The sequence below is a fragment of the Choloepus didactylus genome, chromosome 14, assembly GCF_015220235.1.
Source record: "Choloepus didactylus isolate mChoDid1 chromosome 14, mChoDid1.pri, whole genome shotgun sequence".
NCBI lineage: Eukaryota > Metazoa > Chordata > Mammalia > Pilosa > Megalonychidae > Choloepus > Choloepus didactylus.
This window is the reverse complement of record NC_051320.1, coordinates 48,395,561-48,416,997: the sequence shown is the minus strand read 5'-3', so window position 1 is coordinate 48,416,997 and position 21,437 is coordinate 48,395,561. Positions and strand designations below refer to the sequence as shown.

Sequence of the window (21,437 nt, the reverse complement as noted above, 5' to 3'; positions counted from 1 at the left end):
CTCAACAAAATATAATGTCTTAAAATGTTCTATGAGAAAAATAATAAAAGCTCTATGATCAAATATCATTGGGAAACATCATACAAAGTTTTCTCAAACATTCAAAAGGAGCATTTTGTAATAATAAAAGTTCTGAAGAGTGGTGAAGTAAAGGAATTTATTCAACATTATATAATCCAGCTTTTCTGAAGCATATTTGAATTCAGAATATCTAAGAGCATCTTGTGGAACTGATGTTCTATGGAGCACATTTTGGGGAAACCTGGTATAGAAGATTCCTCTTTTGTTGGATTTTAACATTATAGGTCAGTGAATGGAGAATCATCATTTTAAAAAGCTTCAGAGGGATATAATTATCTCAGAAATAAACTTACAAATGATTGAAAATAGAAAAACGGTTCATTTAGATTGGTTTTCTGCAGTTTCTTTAAATCTGTGGGAGATAAAAGAGTAATTAATACTAAAGAATTTGATTTAGAAATGATTACAAAGGTCAGATATGTGCATCAGAAAGCAGAGAAATGCAATAATATTCTCAAAATCTATTAATGGCTTAAGTAAATAACAGATCAGACATTTAGGTATTGCTCATTAATGGTGATTTGTGTGCGTGTGTGTATGAGATGGAAAAATTGCAAATTTTTTATGTTTAAAGGCAGATCTTAGGATGAAGTAGAGTGCACTTCATGTTTTAACATTTTTTTGTGGATTTTTCGGTTTGAGTATGTACAATAATTTGGCTTTTCCAAATTTCTCACTTATAAATAATAATCTTTCCTAAACTGTAGAAGGTGATACTCAATTCAAAAATCCTCAGCTTCTTCTTACTCTTAAGAAGAAACAAGTTTAGAAAGAATAACTACCTAAAAATATCATTATTAAAGAAAAATAGTCAATAAAATGGAAGCACACCTCTTCTCCATAAGCACTTATTTTCTCTTATTATGGAGAAACTTGCCATTCTATTAAAAAAGTATATTATTTATTACTGTTGTATTATTTATTGTTATTTTGATATAACAGCAAAATAAATGGGGTCACTAAATTTGCCATCACCTCATATCTCCTTTGTCTTTAAACTGCACAAAGCATCTGTGCCAATTACACAAGCCAACTGGCCCATGATATAGAAAAAATTAGAACGAATCTATGTGGAATCCTCTTTGGCTGAGTGTGTGGTTGGAGATCATAATCACTTATCTCCTTCAGCCTCAAGGCTTTCTTTGCCCATAGACACTCAGGGCAATGGTTACTTATTGTCAGAAAGCAACTATACTTGGGAAAGGCACTCACTAAACGCAGAAGTTCAGGAGAGGCGAGAATTCATGTTCAGCCCAGTGCATCTGGGAAGTTTTCCAATCCTCCAGTGCTGTACTAAAGCAAAAAAGTAAATTGAGTTGTATTACTTAGGTGACATCAAATCATATTTTTACATGGAGGTTCATTGACAGCGTATCCTTTATAAGAAACTCATTGAATTAAAACTTCTTCTTTCCCCCAAACTGATCTTAAAGTTTGTATTCATTTTGAAATTCCTTCCATTTAAATTCCTTGCTTTTTAACAGAAAATCATAACAAAGTGATAACAAGTGCATACTATTATTAAGAGAAAACCTTTTTGTGATATAAATATTCCATAAGCTTCTGGAAAAATAAGTGCAATTATTATTATTAGAAAGTGTAACTAAGACGAATGTTGCTGATGACTTTAGTTACTAAAATTGGTGACCCCGTGCTATCAGATTTGAAAACCTGGGGATATTTTGAACTTTTGAGGCTAGAATTTATGGTTAAAAGTTAATCACAAAGTCTCTTATTATTGTCAGTACATTCCAATCCACTGTCAGACTTTAACTGATGTGGGTTGCTTTAAGCCATTTTTCTAGGTGTATAGAAAATTAAATAGAGGGGTATTCTACACTTAGCAAGGATACTTATTTCTTCCAGATAGAATATTTGTAAAAATTATTTTAGATCAAATTATTTTTCTGTTGAAAGTCATTTACATTAGAACTTGCTACAATTTGGGGGATATGGATCATAAGTCCACCACTTTTTTCCTCAAGCAATTTGCCTTCTCTTTCCTTCTGTTGTAGATTTTTATATGATTATTTTTTTTAATCCCTTTCGGGTAATTATTTGGGATGTTACTTCTTAGTGTTTTTAACACATGACTCTATTTTTCCTATACATTTTGATATTTGTCTCTTCTTTCTCCTGTTGCCTTCTCGTAACAATGTAGCTTTTTGCCTAAATAACCCAGCTCAACATCTCTATGCTCTGTTGTCCTTCCACAGTTCCTTCGTACTTGTCTTGAACTCATTACACCCTCTGAATATTCCTCCTACCTTATTTGTCTTTCTGGATCATCAATACAAATTTGCTTATTGAATATCTACTATAAATTTAACACTGTTAGATAAATAATTCCTAATGAAACCTTGCTTAGTGAGATAAGAAAAGTATGCACTAGATAATTAAAAAGCATCAGTTAATTAAGCCCTAAATTATGTGGTACAGACTTAGCAATGAAAATTCCAAGACAGTCTCAGTGTGTGCTGTGCCCACAGCTCATCTCTGGGGAAGTTATTCAAAGGTGATTCCTTGTCCAGAAGGCACCAATCTTTATATCACGGGGTCTGCCTACCTTGGTCCACAACTGATTGCAGTAGAAATCTCCACCTTAGCCAAAGGTTGCAGACCAAAATGTAAACATCCATGGACATGGACAGCTAGCAGTCCATGATGAACTCTGCCCCATAGAACATTCTCTATTGAATAAGGTATCATCAAAAGAATAACAGTCTTCCTTTTGGGATGTTTGAATGTAAAACATATAGGTATGTTTTAGAAGTTATAACAGCAGTAGGAGCAGAAAAGTAGAAAGAAATGATTAGTTACCAAAAAGGTAAAATGAGTAGGTGGAGTTTTGGTGGATTAGTTGGAAAACACTCCCAAAGCAAGCAATTAGAAATGACGGATAAACATAACAAATACCTCTTTAATCAGAAAACAAAGGAAATTCCTAGGAGCTAGTAAGCAGAGAGTAATCTGAAAGCCACAGCCGAGCTTTGGTGTCTGGGCTATGGGGAGTAGATGTGGGGATATCAGTATTAGGATTCCAGAGGCTCCAATTTTAACCCTCATGGCGATGCATGGAAATTCTGGCCATAGGCCCAGGTAAGGCAGGGATTTGGAGCTGAGGCTCAGACATAGAGATGGAGCACTTAAAGCACTGAGGAAGGCAGAACTGAAAGAATCTACCTATAAGCACAGAGAGGGGAAAAAGATGCTTGTCTTTCTTGACCTGGGCTCTGAGTGGAAAATAGAAGTCCGCTCTGAGAATCTGTAAACTTTGGATTTCAAATTTCCACTAGCTGCAAGCTTTGATACACTCCAAGCTGATATAGCAACATAAAAATTGGTTCCAGGGCAGTGATAATCCTAGAGCATCTTGCAGAAATGAATACAATATCTCTCTGGAGGGATGTTCTACTACTCCAGGCAACAGAGCTCACAAGCCAAAATTAAAAAACAAACAGACAGAACATTCTTGAAATAAGCTACTGTGAGTGAGACAGATGCCATGCAAAGAAATATTAGCATAGGAAACATGAAAAACACATGAAAAGGTATAGAGTATAGATTAAGAAGTTTAAGAATTTCAGAACAAGGAAATAGAAGTAGAGAAAATATTGGAAGTGCAAATGGCTAAGAATTTTTCACTGCTGTTGAAAAACATGAAACCTCAGAAGCAGAAAGCACACAAGTTCTGGGCACAACACAAACTCCCCACGTTGTAGAGAAATTGAAAAACCCCAAAGAGAGAATGTGAAGAGCTTACAAGAGAAGCAATATGTTTAGAAAGGAATGATTATTATGCACAGAGCATGCTTCTTATCACATTAATATATCTCCGGAAAAAAAGGAACATCATTCAAATGTGCAGAGACCCTTAATAAAAGAACTTAATAAAAGAACTATTAAAGTATGAACATCAGGAAGAAGGTAATTAAACCTGGAAGAAATGAGTCAACAGACCTAGCAAAAATGTTTGGAAATAAGTGTGTGAACATAAACAAGCATTCCTGTATAAAACACATAATAATAGATATTAATAACTGTATCTAATTTGGGATGCATAGAACAAAATAGGACTAAAACAGCAATAACATAGTCTATGATACAGAGGTTATTGGAATGCTCATGAATTTCCCCTAAAACCACCTGCCCTACCCTATCTTAATCCTGACCTTTCTCGGTCTTTCTGTCCTCAGAATTTATGTTCCTCTTTGCATTTTGGAAAATGGTAACATTCCAACATTTTGCCTCTCCTATATAGCTTGAGCTCCACTCTCCCTTCATCTACAGTCTCTCTGGATGTTTTGAGCAAATAGTCAGTTGGTCCCACCTGGCTCCCAACATCCTGTCCTGAAGTCCCCTCCCTTAACAGGCAGGTCTCCATTAAGTTGACGTGGCCCAATTGGCAGGTCTTGGATACTTCAGAATGCTTGAGATCGTCACTTAAGGTTTAGTGAATATTAATAGATAGAGGTATGTACATGTCTATCTATACACTTTAGAGTCTGTTGCTCTGTTCCTCTTATGCAGATGCTGTCACATCTATTAGTGTCTAGATCAAGGACAGTTCTCTGGTGCCTTATGATAGGAAATAGAAGTATATGAATAAGACACTGCCCTTCTCTGGTTATTTGGTCATGGTTTATACTTGTGATGCTCCCACTCACCAGGCACATCTCTAAAATAAGCTATAGTAGGAAATTATAGCTTTCAGGTCTTGACAGAATTTGGGATTACAGTATAAGCTCATAGTCATGGTCCCTGCCTGATGATACTATCTCAGGCTATTCCAGTGAGACCCTAGAGGGGAAAATCCCTGGAGATGGCCTGTTCCAAAATAGGTGGATACGTGGGCACCCAAGGACTGTAACATTTTTAATTAATGGGAATTAAATCAGATAACAAATGAGCCTTGAACTAAAAAAATCTTCATTAAAGCTTTAGGGTTTTTTTGGTACACCCCTTTGATTTTAACGATTTGTGCCTAAAATGCAGCACAATGTGATTTATTATTATTTTTAAAATTTTACTTTTTGCAAAAAGGAGAATTCATGTGATAATGATTTGAGCAAGGGGAATTAAAATAGGTATTCTATGTGGGATATCAATGGGGTATAAATAAAAGCAGAAGGGCCAGAGATTACTTATCACCAGGTAGATCAGGGAAGCTCATTGGAGGCATCTGAATTAAAGATTAAAAATGAATAGGATTGGGAGTTAAGTAAAAAAGATAGGTAAACATAGTGCCATTTCAGGGAATATTTTCCAACTCCTTATGATACTAGGTGTTTAAGATAATGACTGAAAGAGGTTGAAGTGCTCCAGGCTTCTTTTGAAATGCCACAGCCAACCTGATTGCTTATTGCTATCTCCTTAGGACTCTGGTTTATTATGTATTTCCGTTATCTTCTTGGCATGGACCCTTGATATAAAATGGCAGATGTAGGACATTGTAATGAGGACAGTATTACAAAGAAACTGATGCTAATCTTTGGTGGGAATGTGAAGAAGTGATGAGGAAGGGTAATTTAAGATTTGGTGTTGATAAATAACTGATGAAAGCATTCACTGCTAGATATTTTTGAATCTGTGATGGCCAAAGAAATTAGCCTGTAATTGCTCCTATTTTTTTCTTTTTACCACTTGATAATTTCTTTCTTCACAGTTCAGCTACCACTGACAACAATTATGCTCATTTTAGGAGGGTGAGGCTCAAGTGCAGTAAGGTGAAACTGGAGCGAGGATTCAGAGATCTGTAATGCCCCAAAATACCTCCTTTCCTGCTTTGCCACTGCCAGCTGTGGTAGGCTGAATAATGGACCCTAAAGATATCCATGTCCTAAAACCCAGAACTTGTGAATGTTTCCTCATATGGGACTTTGCAGATGTGGTTAAGTTAAGGACCTTGAGATGAGGATATTATCCTGCATTATCCAGGTGGGTCCAAATGTAATCACAAGTGTCCTTACAAGAGGGAGGCAGGGGGACAATTGACACAGAAGAAGAAGGCAATGCGACCTGAAGCAAGATGCTGTGCTGCTGGCTTAGAAGACGGGGGGCCTGAGTGAAGGAATACAAGGACTGCAGCTCAAGGAAAGGGAAAAGCAAGGAAATAGATTTATTCTCTAGAGCCTCTGGAGGGAATGCATCCCTACAACACCTTGATTTTGGCCCAGTGAAATTTATTTCGGACTTCTGACTTCCAGAACTGTAAAAGAATAAATGTGTGTTGTTTAAAGTCACAAAGTTTGTGATAATTTGTTACAGCAGCCACAGGAAAACAAATACCCTAGTCAAAAATTTATTGCATACCAACTTTGCTTACAAGTTATATTCAGCATTATGGGAGAATAGGAAGAAACCTAAAACCAAGACTCTGCTCTTAAGGGCCACCTTTACAGACTAACTGAAGAGAGACAACAACAGGCAAACTGAAAAATCACCATTTTAAACTAGAGTGTACTCTAAGTACTACTCAGCATGCTGTAAGATAACAAAACAGAAATGCTGCCGTAGTTGAAGTATCAGAAGGTGCTTAAGGTGAAAATGGGCAGTTCTCAGAGGTGGAGGCAAAGCATAGAAGTGGAAAGTATGAAGAACAGTCTGCTTGCTGGTCTGACTGTGGCAGGCACGAGGGATTCGTGCAAAGTGGGATTGATTAGGAAAAATGGAGTCATTATGTGCGAGTCTAAAACACCTAGCAAGGGACTTGAGCTTGATGTAGTGGATAAGGCAGTAATTTACGGTAGGTTCCTAGGAGGAGTAATGGAGTATCAGCCACAGCAGGGGGTACAGATGTGGGGTACGTGGTAGGCTCCTAAAATAGTTTCCAAGGAGTCTGCTTCTTGGTAGTTACTCCCTTGTGTCATCCCCGCCAGTTGTGTGTGGGCTGTACCTAGTGACTTGCTTCTAATGAATTAGAATGTGGTAAAAATCCTAATGAATTAGGATTTTAATTCTAATGAATTAGAATGCGGTAAAAATGTGGGATGTCACTTCCAAAATTAATTTATTAAAAGAATTGTGACTTTGGTCTTGCTTGCATTCTCTCTCTCTCTCCTCTCTCTCTCCCCCTCTCTTTCTTTCTTTCAAGCTGGCTCTCCCCTACATTAAGTAGGGCCAAGAGCCACTACAAAAATTATCATTACGCTATAACCTGAATATCTGTTTTTTTAGTCTTCCAGAACCATCTTTATACTAACATCTAAATATATTAATAAATAATAAAACTAGTTTAATCCATCATCCTATTTAATTGCAGGAAATTAGACTTTCCCCTCATACACCAGGGATCCTCAGAGAATGCATATAGTTTATTGGTTATTGCTCATTACCTTTTCTTGCTACTTTGGACTGCTTCTGGGATGTCCTTGAAAAGATGCTGTTAGCATCACAAAGGCCACAGAGAAGGGGGCAGGGGAGGTAACCCTCCGCTTGCTATCCCATCCCATCTCCTAATTCTCCATAGCAAAACATTTTGTAAAAGATTTTTTTTTTTTTTAAATTTTGAAACAGTTTTAAATTTCCAGAAGAAAGGCAAAGAGAATAATATAGGGAGTGTATCTTTTACCTGCCCCACACCCCAGTGTTAACGTCTTGTATAACCATGGTAAAACTCCATAATTTTGGAAGAAGAAAGGTTGCCTGGAATTGATGTCAATATTTTGACATATAAATTCAACAAATAGTTGTTAAACACCACTCTCCTTGGCACTGGGGATGCATCAATGAACAACACGTGAGTTCCTGCTTCATACAGTTTATATTTTTACTTCTTCCATCTATCTCCCTGTTGCTAAAAGTCGCTGTAATTGCTGCACTTGTTGAACCATTTTATCACAATTTCTTCCTCAAATTTTCATAATTCTTTGAATTTTATTTACACTTTTTCTCAGTTATGCACATTATTTTGCAATGCATGCCTTGTTTTTACAGTTTCTGTTTTTTACATTATGTCTTGCTGTTATTAGAGTGGGACTGAGATGTATTAAGCTGAATCTAAAGTGTGGTAAATTTAGCATGACATTTGTTACCTGATTCATATGACGACATTGCTCATCCACCTATCCAAAACCAAAGTTTATCCTAAATGATATGGCAAGAGTAGATTTCTAGAGTCAAATTCAGAAATCTGTGTAGTGTAAACATGTCTCTCTTTTTGATTAATACTTGTGCTTTTCTGATTCAAGTATTATTGATAGAAGTACTATTTCATATCTGCAGTTACTGGAGCCCATTCTATAAATTATGTCTTCTACCTTTTTTAAAGTTTCAAATACCTGTGGTTATAAATCAATTATTTGGACAACTATGCCAGGGATAAAATGTGAGGTGTTTAGGAAGTGACTCCTTTTCATATCTCAGAAAACTGATGTAGTTAAGTGAGATTCAAAAATGAAAATTTCAGATTTCTGAAGCAAGTAATAATTATAACCTCCAACCTTCAGAATTATGTAAATGTATTACCATAAAACTTGACTAAGAGAATGTGTTGATTCAGTGCATATAAGATACCCTCAAGGCAATCTCTTAGCAATCTGGATCCCATTTTATTTGGGGCATGATGTGCTCTTTAAGGATATATTATGTTTTTCTTTGCAAATTTTCATATTGTTTTCATGTTTGCCTTAAAAAAATTTCCTTTATATATACAGTGTGTATATGTGTGTAAATATATATATATGTATATACATCATCTTACTAATTTATATGGTAAACCATGAGTCATAACTATGCACATGACTTCTTTGAATGGTTTCTAGTGAGAGGTAAAATCAGATATGATTTCGTAACATTCTCGAATATTTCCACTAAATTATCCTTAAGAGCAGAGAGAACCAGTACTCCAAGGATGGCTAGTACTCCGTGGAAGGCACAGTTGGTCTAAGTTGACAATCTTTCCTTGGGTTAGAAATTGTATCATCATTGTTTTCATAGATGAGACCATCCATCAAACCAGGGGAAATTGCGCTAGCCTTGGAAGACTCCTCTTTTAACCATTTCCTGATTGCAGTCTTGCCTCAATTTCTTGCTATCTGAGGGATAATTGTCATATTTTGTTCAGCATTTCTCCCCCTTTGTGCATCAAAGTAGTAGAGAGAAACCCATGTGAGGGAGAGTACAAGACATAAGAAATAAGGCAGAGGAAAATTTTCAGGTTTCGCATGAGATCAGGAAACAAATGTTCAGGGGTATAAAAATGAAACCATGGCATACAGCCATGATTATGCTGCTTATGGCCCATTATAGAGGGTGTCTTGTGTTCTTTGGTCAAGCATTTGTGTTCATTCTTGCAAACTTCCAAGGAAACAACCCTATGGTAGAAAACTGAGTAGGACAAAGACTTGGCTCATCAGATCATAGTCTTAATACTCTGTGATGGCATTTCCAGTATCTGTGATTCTCTGAATGCATAATTCATTTGTCTTAATACTCAATAAACTTCTAGTAGAAATTTAAATTTCCTATGTTACTGAAGTTCTTCTCTTGGTCTCTCAGAACCACTTTGTTCTGTCTCCAGCAATTTCTTCACAAGGAAATCTTTTTTTATTTTAATGAATGTCCCTTTGCACTTGGGCTTGCAATTTATAAACTGCTCTGATGGTACAAGAATTTAGCCATAGACTTGCAGGACACTTTTAACAGTGGAATACTGGATTTGGAGGGAAAATGTGTTTTCTATTCTCTATACCAGCAGTGGAGACAGATCTAGAGTCCTGAGTGTGTATTGAATAAAAGAGTGTACACTTGTGTGTGATTGGGTATGTTGGGGGTGAGGGGTAGGAAGAGAGATTTCTTAAGCACGAGTAACACTGAATACATAATTCAGTATAGATAACTAGAATCTATTTGTCTTTAAAGTTTGTCATAAAGAAATGACTACAGTCATTTCTTTTGAAATCTTAAATTCAGATTAGTCTAATGCATTGTGTGAAACTTCTACTTTTGACTGTCCTTTCCTCCCTGCAATTTTTGCAAACTTATGAATCTCTCAAAAAGAAATATTAGTTTAAAAATTCATTCAATGAAATGACATCTAAATTGTGCCGGTTTGAATGTATTGTGTTCCCCAGAAAAAGCCGTATTCTTTGATGCAGTCTTGTGGGGCAGACATTTAGTGCTGATTAGATTAGAATTGTTTGAGTGTTTCCATGGAGATGTGCCCCATCCAACTGTAGGTGATAACTCTGACGTGATAATTTCCATGGAGGTGTTGCCCCGCCCATTCAGCATGGGCCTTGATTACTGGAGCAGTATATAAGCTCAGACAGAAAGAGCCAGCTTGCTCCAGCCAAGAGGGACACTTTGAAGAAAGCACAGGAGCTGCAGATGAGAGACAGTTTGAAGACAGCCGTTGAAAGCAGACTCTTGCTCCAAGAAGCTGAGAGAAGACAAATACCCCAAGTGCAACTAAGAGTGACATTTTTGAGGAACTGCAGCCTAGAGAGGAACATCCTGGGAGAAAGTCATTTTGAAACCAGAACTTTGGGGCAGATGCCAGCCACATGCCTTCCCAGCTAACAGAGATTTTCTGGACACCACTGTCCATCCTCTAGTGATGGTACCCGATTGCTGATGCATTACCTTGGACACTTTATGGCCTTAAGACTGTAACTGTGTAACCAAATAAACCCCCTTTATAAAAGCCAATCCATCTCTGGTGTTTTGCATTCCAGCAGCATTAGCAAACTAGAACATAAATGTTAAGGGAAATCTCAGTGTCTAGAAGAGAGTTTAAAATTAGAATCTGGCTCCCAAGCCAGCACAGAGAGGTCTGGCAGCCTCTCACCCCCAGGACCCATGACATACTAACAAACCTGGACCCCACAGTCCTTCTCTTTGCTCCCATTTGTTCAGGCTCCACATATCTAAAGAGCTATAACCTTAACATTTGCGCCAACATAGTCATATCAGTTACTGCAAATTTCATAAATATGTGACTGAATTGTGACGTTTCTATATTTTAAAAGTTTTCATGAAAAATGAAATAAGACACTAATTATAAAAAGAGGAGACCAAATGAAAATCCTTAATCATTATTGCTAAACCATCTACCAAAACAGCAAGAAATGTGTAGACTGAAACTTAAAGACTGAAAAAGAAAAGATGTAAGAGTTAAGCAGTGTTCACAGCTGGTCAAAACATTTCCCTGTGGAGCCAGAATGTTTGAACTAACAATTATTTGGAAAGAATGGGAATTATTAACAGGAAGAAATCAACCCTCTTCAGTCTTCCAGGATGGACAAAATAATAATAAAAAAGTTGTCGGTGCCCTGAAACATCTTTCATCCATGGATCTCATGATATTTATCTAATATTACATAATTAAAATTTGTATACTTCTATATGTGAGGGAGAGAATTACTTTATTTTCTAGACTCAACTGAAAAATTGCTCTTCAGGGAGATTGAGCAACTTGATCACTCTCAGGTGATGGTTAAAAACTGAAATAATACCATTGCCTTCTTTCTATTTCTAAATAAGGCTTAACAAACTGAAACTTAAAATATAAAGTGAAACAAACTATTGTTTTCAATCTAAATGACACCAAATTACCAATGTTCAATTTAGGGAAGCAGTTATTCCTCCTTCTTCACTGAATTGACTGGGTACTTTTTGTCATATTTACATAGCATGGATATTTTTCATTTATACCTAGTCCTTCTAAAACCCAGTGATGATCAGAACATCCTTCCACATTTCCGAGTTTGCTGAGTAAGTATCCAATTTTTGCTGTATCTTGATCACTTTACAATTCACTCCTTACTTGCTCTGAGCCACCTTTCTTCACCGAAGTCCTGATAGAAGGAAACTGCTTCTGAGCAGAGAGATTCAGCAGAGAGGGGAAGGAAAAGAACATTAAAAAAGAAAAGAACAAACTTTGAAATATTAATTAGTTTGTATTTGCTTTAATTACTAGAAATGAGCCTTGTTCTATTTAACACGAAAATGTGCTTAGTGAAGTTTGTTGTATTATTTATATGTAACCTACCCCTCTTAATTTTCTTCTACACACCAGTAGACTGGAGTAGCAGTACTGGTAATAACAATTATGGTTACATCAATAGCCACAATAATAATGATAATATTAATAAATATAGGTATGATTTATGGCGCTTACTTTGTGCCAAGCTCTGTGCTTAACACTTCAGAGTTCTCATCTTTTCTTCTCATTTTATCTGCACTTAAGGGAGCAGGTACCATTGCTAATGGGTAAGCTGCTTTTGTTTAAATTCCACTTCTACCACGTCCTAGTTCTAGTACCTTGGATAAGTTACTCACTTTAAATGTCTTAGCTTCCTTATCCTCAAAATCGGAATGATAAAAGGGCTATTGTGAGCATTAAATGATTAATACATAGGAGCTCCTTAGCAGAGTACCTCATACATAGTAAAGGCTTGATGCATGTTAACTGTGATACCAATGAGGTTACTGAATTACAGTTAACTTTCTCACTGGCCATTGGTCTAGTAAATGGGAGAGCCAAGATTCAAAACCACTCCTTTCCAACTCCAAATTTTGGGCTATTAGCTACTAAATTTCTAATATCACATTCAATTCTAATTTTTGTTAGCCCTTGATAAATTTTGAGTTTCTTAAGAATAGGTATGAAATTGTGTATCTTTAGGTCTCCAGTACTAAGCATAGTGCATAGCTACTATGTTATACTGCTTAATCCAGTTTAAAGTGGAAAATAAGGTTATGTTTGCTGCTTTACTGAACAAGAACATACTTTTACCAGAAGAACATATATTATATTTCACAGCTAATCTTCCCATTTTCTGTTCCTCTGTCTGCAAAAGGCATTGGTGATGGTGATTTACCTGGTGACCACTACATTAAAAGCAAATATAGAACTAGAAAGAGTTAGTTCAGGTCAGATGGGGGACAGAGATGCTTCTGGAAGAACCATCGTGATGGCCGCCCAAGGAGAACCCCAAGTTCAGTTTAAACTTGTATTGGTTGGTGATGGTGGTACTGGAAAAACTACATTTGTGAAACGTCATTTGACTGGTGAATTTGAGAAGAAGTATGTAGCCACCTTGGGCATGGAGGTCCATCCCCTCGTGTTCCATACCAACACAGGGCCTATTACATTCAACATGTGGGACACGGCTGCTCAGGAGAAATTCGGTGGCCTGAGAGATGGCTATTACATCCAAGCCCCGTGTGCCATTATAATGTTTGATGTAACATCAAGAGTTACTTACAAGAATGTGCCTAACTGGCATGAAGATCTGGTACGAGTGTGTGAAAACATCCCCATCGTGTTGTGTGGCAACAAAGTGGATATTAAGGACAGGAAAGTTAAGGCAAAATCCATCGTCTTCTACTGAAAGAAGAATCTTCAGTGCTATGACATTTCTGCCAAAAGTAACTACAACTTTGAAAAGCCCTTCCTTTGGCGTGCTGGAAAACTGATGGCAGACCCTAACTTGGAGCTTGTGGCCAGGCCTGCTCCTGTCCCACCGGAGGTTGTCATGGACCCAGCTTTGGCAGCACAGCATGAACATGACTCAGAGGCTGCTCAGACAACTGCTCTGCCGGATGAGGATGACCGCCTGTGCAAAAGTGAAGCTGGAGCCCAGCGTCAGAGTCTAGTTTTATAGGCAACTGTCCTGTGATGTCAGTGGTGCAGCGTGTTTGCCACTTTATTATATAGCTAAGCAGAACATGTGCTTAATCTTCGGGATGCTGAAGGAGATGAATGGGCTTCGGAGTGAATGTGGCAGTTAAAAAAAAAAACCTTCATTTTTTGGACCTGCATATTTAGCTGTTTTGGAACACAGTTGTTTCCTTTTTGAATTTCAAATATAAGACTGCTACAGTCACATCACAATATTCAGTGAAGTCTTGTTTGTTACTGTCACACCCATTCCTTTTCGTTTAGAATCAGAATAAAGTTGTATTTCAAATTAAAAAAAAAAAAAAAGAGTTAGTTCACCTCCATGCTGTTACCTGTATACCACTTAACCTAATTCAGTGAAGGAAATGCCACACTAGTAATTCTTAGATAATTCTTCCACACAGAGACCTTCAAGGTTATTTTCATATGATACTGAAATTCTTTATCCTTTGCATGGATTACTTAGAAATAATACTGCATTACAAATTCTTGATAGTAATCACATCTTTTTTTGCATTCATTTATAAAGTCTTTTAGTACTGGCCAAAGAAAGTGAAAGAGGTAGGAGTTCATGACAATACTGAAATCTGTTATCCTAATTCCATTCTGAGAGAGACCCCAAGAGATGAAGTCTTACCCTCCTACCAGACAAAATTGCATATAAATTATCCTGGAGAGATGAGTATGGAATTGATTAAAGGAGAAATTTCCACAAACTCCCTCAGTCATTTGCATCACCTCCAGCTTTCAGAAAGTTATTATTTGGTCTAACCCATAATTTCCATTTTCATGTTCCATGGAAGACAAATAATGTTGCCTGAACTATCTTTTGGATTTAAGCATCCATTTAAAAAATCATTCACTGCCTCTTTGTTGCTCAGATGTGGCCCTCTCTCTCTAGCTAAGCCAACTTGAAAGGTGAAATCACTGCCCTCCCCTCTACGTGGGATCAGACACCCAGGGGAGTGAATCTCCCTGGCAATGTGGAATATGACTCCTGGGGAGGAATCTGGACCCAGCATTGTGGGATGGAGAACATCTTCTTGACCAAAAGGGGGATGAGAAAGGAAATGAAATAAGCTTCAGTGGCAGAGAGATTCCAAAATGAGCCAAGAGGTCACTCTGGTGGGCACTCTTACGCACAATATAGACAACCCTTTTTAGGTTCTAATGAATTGGAATAGCCAGCAGTAAATACCCGAAACTATCAAACTACAACCCAGAACCCATGAATCTTGAAGACAATTGTATAAAAATGTAGCTTATGAGGGGTGACAATGTGATTGGGAATGCTTTATGGACCATACTCTCCTTTGTCTCATTTATGGATGGATGAGTAGAAAAATGAGGGAAGGAAAAAAAAAACGAAGAAGGCACCCAGTGTTCTTTTTTACTTTAATTGTTCTTTTTCACTTTAATTTTTATTCTTATTATTTTTGTGTGTGGTAATGAAAATGTCAAAAATTAATTTTGGTGATGAATGCACAATTGTATAAGGGTACAGTAAACAATTGAATATATGCTTTGTTTTGTATGACTGCACTGTATGTGAATATATCTCAATAAATATGAATTAAAAAAAAAACATTCACAGCAATTTATATGTCCTGTCTAGATGTATCCTATAACATTTTGTTTTGCAGCTGTAAATTTTTTATGATATGTCTACATTTTGGGGAAAGTTAAGAAAGAATCTGGCAAAATGAAACAAAAACAACAGCAAGAAACAGTAGTAGATAAACTGAAAAGGAAGGCAGCATAACAGGCAATAAAAATTAAGTGGCCAACATTTTTTCCTTTTTAAGTGTGATATTTGTCCTTTAGTGCAAGTCACATGAGTAAATTATTGTTAATGCCGAAGAACATCAGCTTGGAAAAATGGAAGCAACTGCATTCCCCATAGAAAGACCAGTAATGCTGCCAGGGAACTGCTTCCAAAATGTGTGGTAATGATTGACCTGAAGTCACTTCTCTAAGTTATGTGAGTTGCGTTGTCATTTTGTTATTGCCAGAAATTAAGATTTTGTGATTTTTTTCCATCATGATATTCATTTAAAATGACCATTTAAAAATTATTGTCTGACAGACATACATTTAATTTTTATGCTGTTTATTTGGCCAGATGAAGAAATAGGTGGAATTTAATAGTCAACTTCAGCTTTCTGAAATTGGATATTACAATGGAAAGATTCAGGATACTTTTTTTTGGCTCCAGTTCTGTCACTTACTAGTGTTCTCAACATTTGTTTTCTTTCTTTTCTTTATTATTGTTAATTATTTTGGCCTTAATTTGGCTCATGGAATTATGGCATACTGGATTACATCTTTGGTCTTTTTTAAAAATATTGTAATGTATACACAGAGAAATTTAAACTAGTTCAATGTTGTCCAACAATGTAAGACAAAACTCTTTTCTAGAGCTCCTAATTTGTTAATGTCACTGTGCTAACCCATGTCACCACAAATGGTGAGAAAGGAATGCCTCATTCCTTGAATTTGTCCTCTACTTCCTTTACATCTTTTTGCCATACCCTTCATCTTAAAGGAATTTCCTCCATGTTATTGTGGACTTTTGTACTCATCATTCAAGATCATGTCAAATGCTCTCTCTTTTAAGTGCTGTTCTGGTTTGCTAATGCTGCCAGAATGCAAAACACCAGAAATGGATTGGCTTTTATAAAAGGGGGTTTATTTGGTTACACAGTTACAGTCTTAAGGTCATAAAATGTCCATCAGCAAAGGGTGCCTTCACTGGAGAAAGGCCATTGGCATCCAGAAAACCTCTGTTAGCTGGGAAGGCACGTGGCTGGCATCTGCTTGTTCCTAGGTTATGTTTCAAAATGGCATTCTCCATTTTGAATGCCTGCATCAGTTTCCAATGGCCGTCTTTAAAATGTCTGTCTCAGCTCCAGCTCACTATGATCTCCTTCTGTCTGAGATTATATAATGTTCCTATAAACTAAATAAGGCCCACACTGAATGGGCGGGGCCATGCCTTCATGGAAATTATCCAATCAGAGTTCTCACCTGTAGTTGGGTGGGTCACATCTCCATGGACCCTGAACCAATAGGTTCCAACCCAATCCACACTAATACGTCTGCCTCCATAAGAATGCATTAAAGAATATGGCTTTTTCTGGGGGACATAAATATACAAACCAGCACAAGTGCTAACTCTGATATTTTTTTCATTTAACTGACTATGAATGACCCATCTGTCTTTTGAGGACTCTCCATCTATCCTGGTATTCTCAGCACAACTCTAGGGGTCTTTAAGACCTAGATATTCAAACCAGACAGGAGGCAAACACGGAACCAAAGGTCCTCAAAGTCACGCTCAAGGAAAGTCGGGTGATTGGATTCCCAACAATTGAATTCCAGCAGCTGCCAGGATGGGAGTCTATGGCCATGTAAAATAATCCACCCTCAGATTTGCACACCTCAGCTTTTTTGTACACCTTTTATATATTTGATTCCCTGTACAGTAAGTGATGCCATCTGTGAATGATTCAGTCTTCTTGCCCTGCTGCCACTCCTTTCCTGTTATTAAATACTCTGCTTTGGTCACAAACCACTTAACCCAGAAGACTTCCTCATTATAACACCACCATTTCATGGGAGGAGTGACACTTTTATCAGGATTCAGAAGCACATCTGCATTGTGGAGTTATGGCTAAAATATTGTTAAGGTAAAAGGATTTGCAAAAGAAACCACGGAGTCTTGGGAAAGATTATTAATCCATCACCATGATTATTGTTTTATATCTTTCTGAAAAGATGCAGGGATTAGTAAAGGTCAGCTGATCCTAGGAGAGAGCATTGTTTGTTTCTCCTTGGTGATTATTTTAATTCACAAATCTCTCTAATTTCAGCCCAAGCAAATATATGTGAGGTACCCTTGAGCCTAGATTCACGTCTATGTCTGCTATCTCCTATTGAACTCTACACTTCAAGGCAGGGACTGTAGTGTTCCTATGCTGTCCTGCATTTGGAAAGACCTCAGTAAATACTTGTTAAATAAATAAATATTGAGGCCTCTTCCTTCAAGTATTAGAAGCTAATGACAAGGTACTCAAATAAGTCCTCCTATTCCTTGTTTTCACAATTAAATTATCTCTAATAATATGTATCAATATAATTACTACATATTTCTTAGAGCTCTCTGGGGTGATATATAACCTTAGCCACACTTTGGAATTATCTGGGGAGCATTAAATACCGCTGATACCTGGGTTGCACCCTGAGTGATTTTGCTTTAGCTGATATAGGGTTCAACCAAGCATCAGTTTTGTTTGTGAATTTTTTTCTTCCTTTGGCTGTTATCTCCCCAGATGACTCTAATATTTTGACCAAGTTTGAAAACCACTATAGACAAGCAGCAATGACAAATCATTCCAGAATAAAAGAACAACAAATTCACTATTATAAACTATTTGCAGGGCAATACCCTGTGGAGAACACAATGACGAGTAAAATTTCAAGAAACTAATAATCTGGGACCTGTATATATTGGTGTTATTACCATCATATTGTCTACTTTCACAGTGCCCTACTAGATCTTGCGTAAAGAGATACAAAGATTTGGTTATGTTCAGTGACTATTCTCAGGCATTTGGTTATTGCCCAACACTCACTAGAACATACAAAGTTTAAATTGTCTTCAAAGTAATGGAGGTGGAAAAGACTAAAATATTCACTGAATCTTCCACCAGTAAATTTATGTAAAAAGAGTCAGCCAGCCCCCTCTTCGACCCAAAATGTCAAACTTGTAAAAATAGTATTCTTGGGAGTTATATTTGATCATTTGTTAAATATGGGGATATAAAATATAGAAATCCATATGTAATGCTTCAAATCCCTAATCTAGTTTAAAAGGTCAGGTGAAGACTAAAAGGACTTGACATTTTACCTTTAAAATTCTGACTTTTGGACTTAAGACTTAACAGCATTTCAGCCTGAATGACCTGAAGGATAAATATGAAGCTAGTCTCAATTGAACTATTTAGAAAGCAGGGGATCTTCTAATTTGTAAGATAGCATTCAGAGAGCTTTTTCCATTAAGAACTCAATCGACTGAAAAATGATTTCCTTGGGAATTCCACACTCTTTCAATGCTTGTGTAAATTTTACGCAGGAAATGGGTGGTGTGTGAGGCTCAAAATATAAAACACCATGGCACAAAGGAAGAAAACCATCTTATGAGCCACAGAAAACTAGTGATCACCTATAAGCAATGCACACCGTCTCTCTTTGCTGGTTTCTCCCTCAGGGGAATCACCATTCACAAGCCAGAGAGTCATTATAGTTTCAGTTCTTGAAGCAAGTTCAATGCCTCTTTTAGTGGTCATTATCATCAGTCAATATTTATTGAGCACCCACTGGGTGCATATTATAGAAATACTGGTAGGCTATTATACAACAAATGTCTTACAGTAAATTATACTTTATGTACTTTGTTTTATTTTCATAGGACAAAGTAATTTTCTGCTAAAATGTCACTCATGTGAGAGCAACCAAGAATCAGTGTTGGAATTTCAGGAACACTTTTGTGTATTATTTATTTGTATGTGTGTATTTATGAGTGTGTGTTTGTGTGTAAAGCATAAAGACTGGGTCAAACTTTGGGAGGACAGTGTTAGTGTTGTGTCATTTAAAAGTGAACTCCATTTTTCAACTCATTGATAAAGTTAGCAGGCATTCTCTTAACAAATGGAAATGTAGGTGGATGAACCAAATATAATGATGAACTATTTCCTATGCTCAAAAATTGCCTTTTATAACAAAACAATGAAGTTCTTCTTTAGGGTTGGAATTTCACTTGTTTATAAAGCCTACTTTAAATTGAAACTTCCTTGAGAGTATTTCCAAGGGTTGTCTAGATACAGACCAGATCCATTGTCATATTTCTGTCTTACTTAGAGACACTCCAGGCTAGATTCCAAATCTGAAGAAACGCTTCTTTCATCTTACTTAGTACTAGTCTGGGTGGTCAGAATATTAGGAGGTTGCTCAGCTCTCAAACAAATTTTTAAAAAATCATGTTTTCTTGTGAATAACATTCTTTCAGTAACTCATTTAATGAATATTGAAAATATGCTATATACAAATCCTTGTAATAGTCTCTGTGGGAATGCAAAGATAACTCACCTACCTATGCAGACTTCAACATGTTTTCTGAAATTACCATACTTTATAGTAAACGTCCACATTATTTTTGCACTTTTAAACCCTATTAATTTGACTGTCCTTTATATAAAAAAATACTTGTAGACATCTACAATCTTCTGAGTGTGGAAACTGCTGTTACTTTGTAGAAAAGACAGATTATGGAGGCTTGAGCTAGACAATGTGAAGCTATCCTCTTTCGTGTTTAAATGTTACATTTTCAGCTATAAAACACAATAAGGATAAAAGTGAAGCTATAGAATATTGTGATTTTTCTCTCTTCAGAGACAACCATGTGGAACTCATACCTGATTCCACTTCATTCAATAGAAATTGAGCTAGACATCTAAGAGTTAAGGAAATGCATGGGCTACAGTCAATAGAAAAGATTACTTTTCTAGCTCTTCTCAGTGTAACTCAGGAACTTGCATAAAACGGAGAGTAAAGTTTAGGTGCTGGGATGGGGAGAAGTGTAACATATATAGAGGTGCTATGTTCCTACCTCATTTAAGGCTTTGAAGATGCATGCCCAAGTGCCAAAGGGAAGTATAGGTTGGTAAATAAATTGCTATGAAAGGAATTGGGCCATAGCACATCAAATTCTATTTTTAAAAATAATTATGTCAAATCAGTTGGTTGGTATAACAGAAATAAAGTCATTTTAATAGACTATTATCACAGGATCAATGTCTCCCACTTTGAAAAAATAACCGTTTCTCCTTCACTTCGACACTTATTTTTGATAAATGCTTCAACTTCACCTCAGCATTAATTTCTCAGCCAGGTACTATTATGCTGTGACAACCTTCTATTCCATTGTCATTGTGTCAGGTTATTGAAAAGGATAATAGGTAGATATATTTGCCTTTAGAATGTTAAGAAATAAATGGTATTCCTATTCCTTATTTATCTATAGACGTCTTAATTTCAGAGAATGGTTCCAGTGATAATTATAAAATTTTTATACTGATAGAAAACTGGAGCTTGTGTTAATAATAGTACAATTTGTTATTTATGAACCACTTTTGTTCTACAAATATAGAGATTTAGTAATCATCATTAGGATTACTGTATTTATTAAAATCTGAAAACAAACCATTATCAATTTGAATAATCTGGTCCATTATCTCCTAATTAAGTAACATAAAGAATATTAGAAGCTTGTTTTACAATCATGCAGAAAACAGTTCATTTTTCTTATCTGTGGCCTATAGTTTCAATGTAATAAATTTGTCCCATGTTTTTTTTAAGTTTCAACAAAGTAATGTATCAAGACAGCATAAAACAGCCCTCAAGTTACCATATAGTGTGCATTTGAAATTTGTTAAATCAAGTAAACTAAATAATTGAGAGATGTGACAACTGTTTTGATCCACAAATAGTTTTGGGGGATGTTCTGTTATGTAGTTGAGAAAAATGAGCAAGAATAGCTGTAAGTTACACTGTCAAAATCGATCTACCTTTTGAAATGACTTAAAACAACAAAGAAAAAAACATTTCATACATATTATATTTGTAAAACTTTTAAAGTCTGACAATTAAAGTCTGATGATGGAGATGTGAG

General features: G+C 36.4%; 1 pseudogene; it reads left to right on the top strand.

Annotated features, from left to right (window-relative positions):
- Positions 1–12,998: 12,998 nt before the first annotated feature.
- LOC119508841 lies at positions 12,999–13,691 on the top strand (annotated as a pseudogene).
- Positions 13,692–21,437: the final 7,746 nt, after the last annotated feature.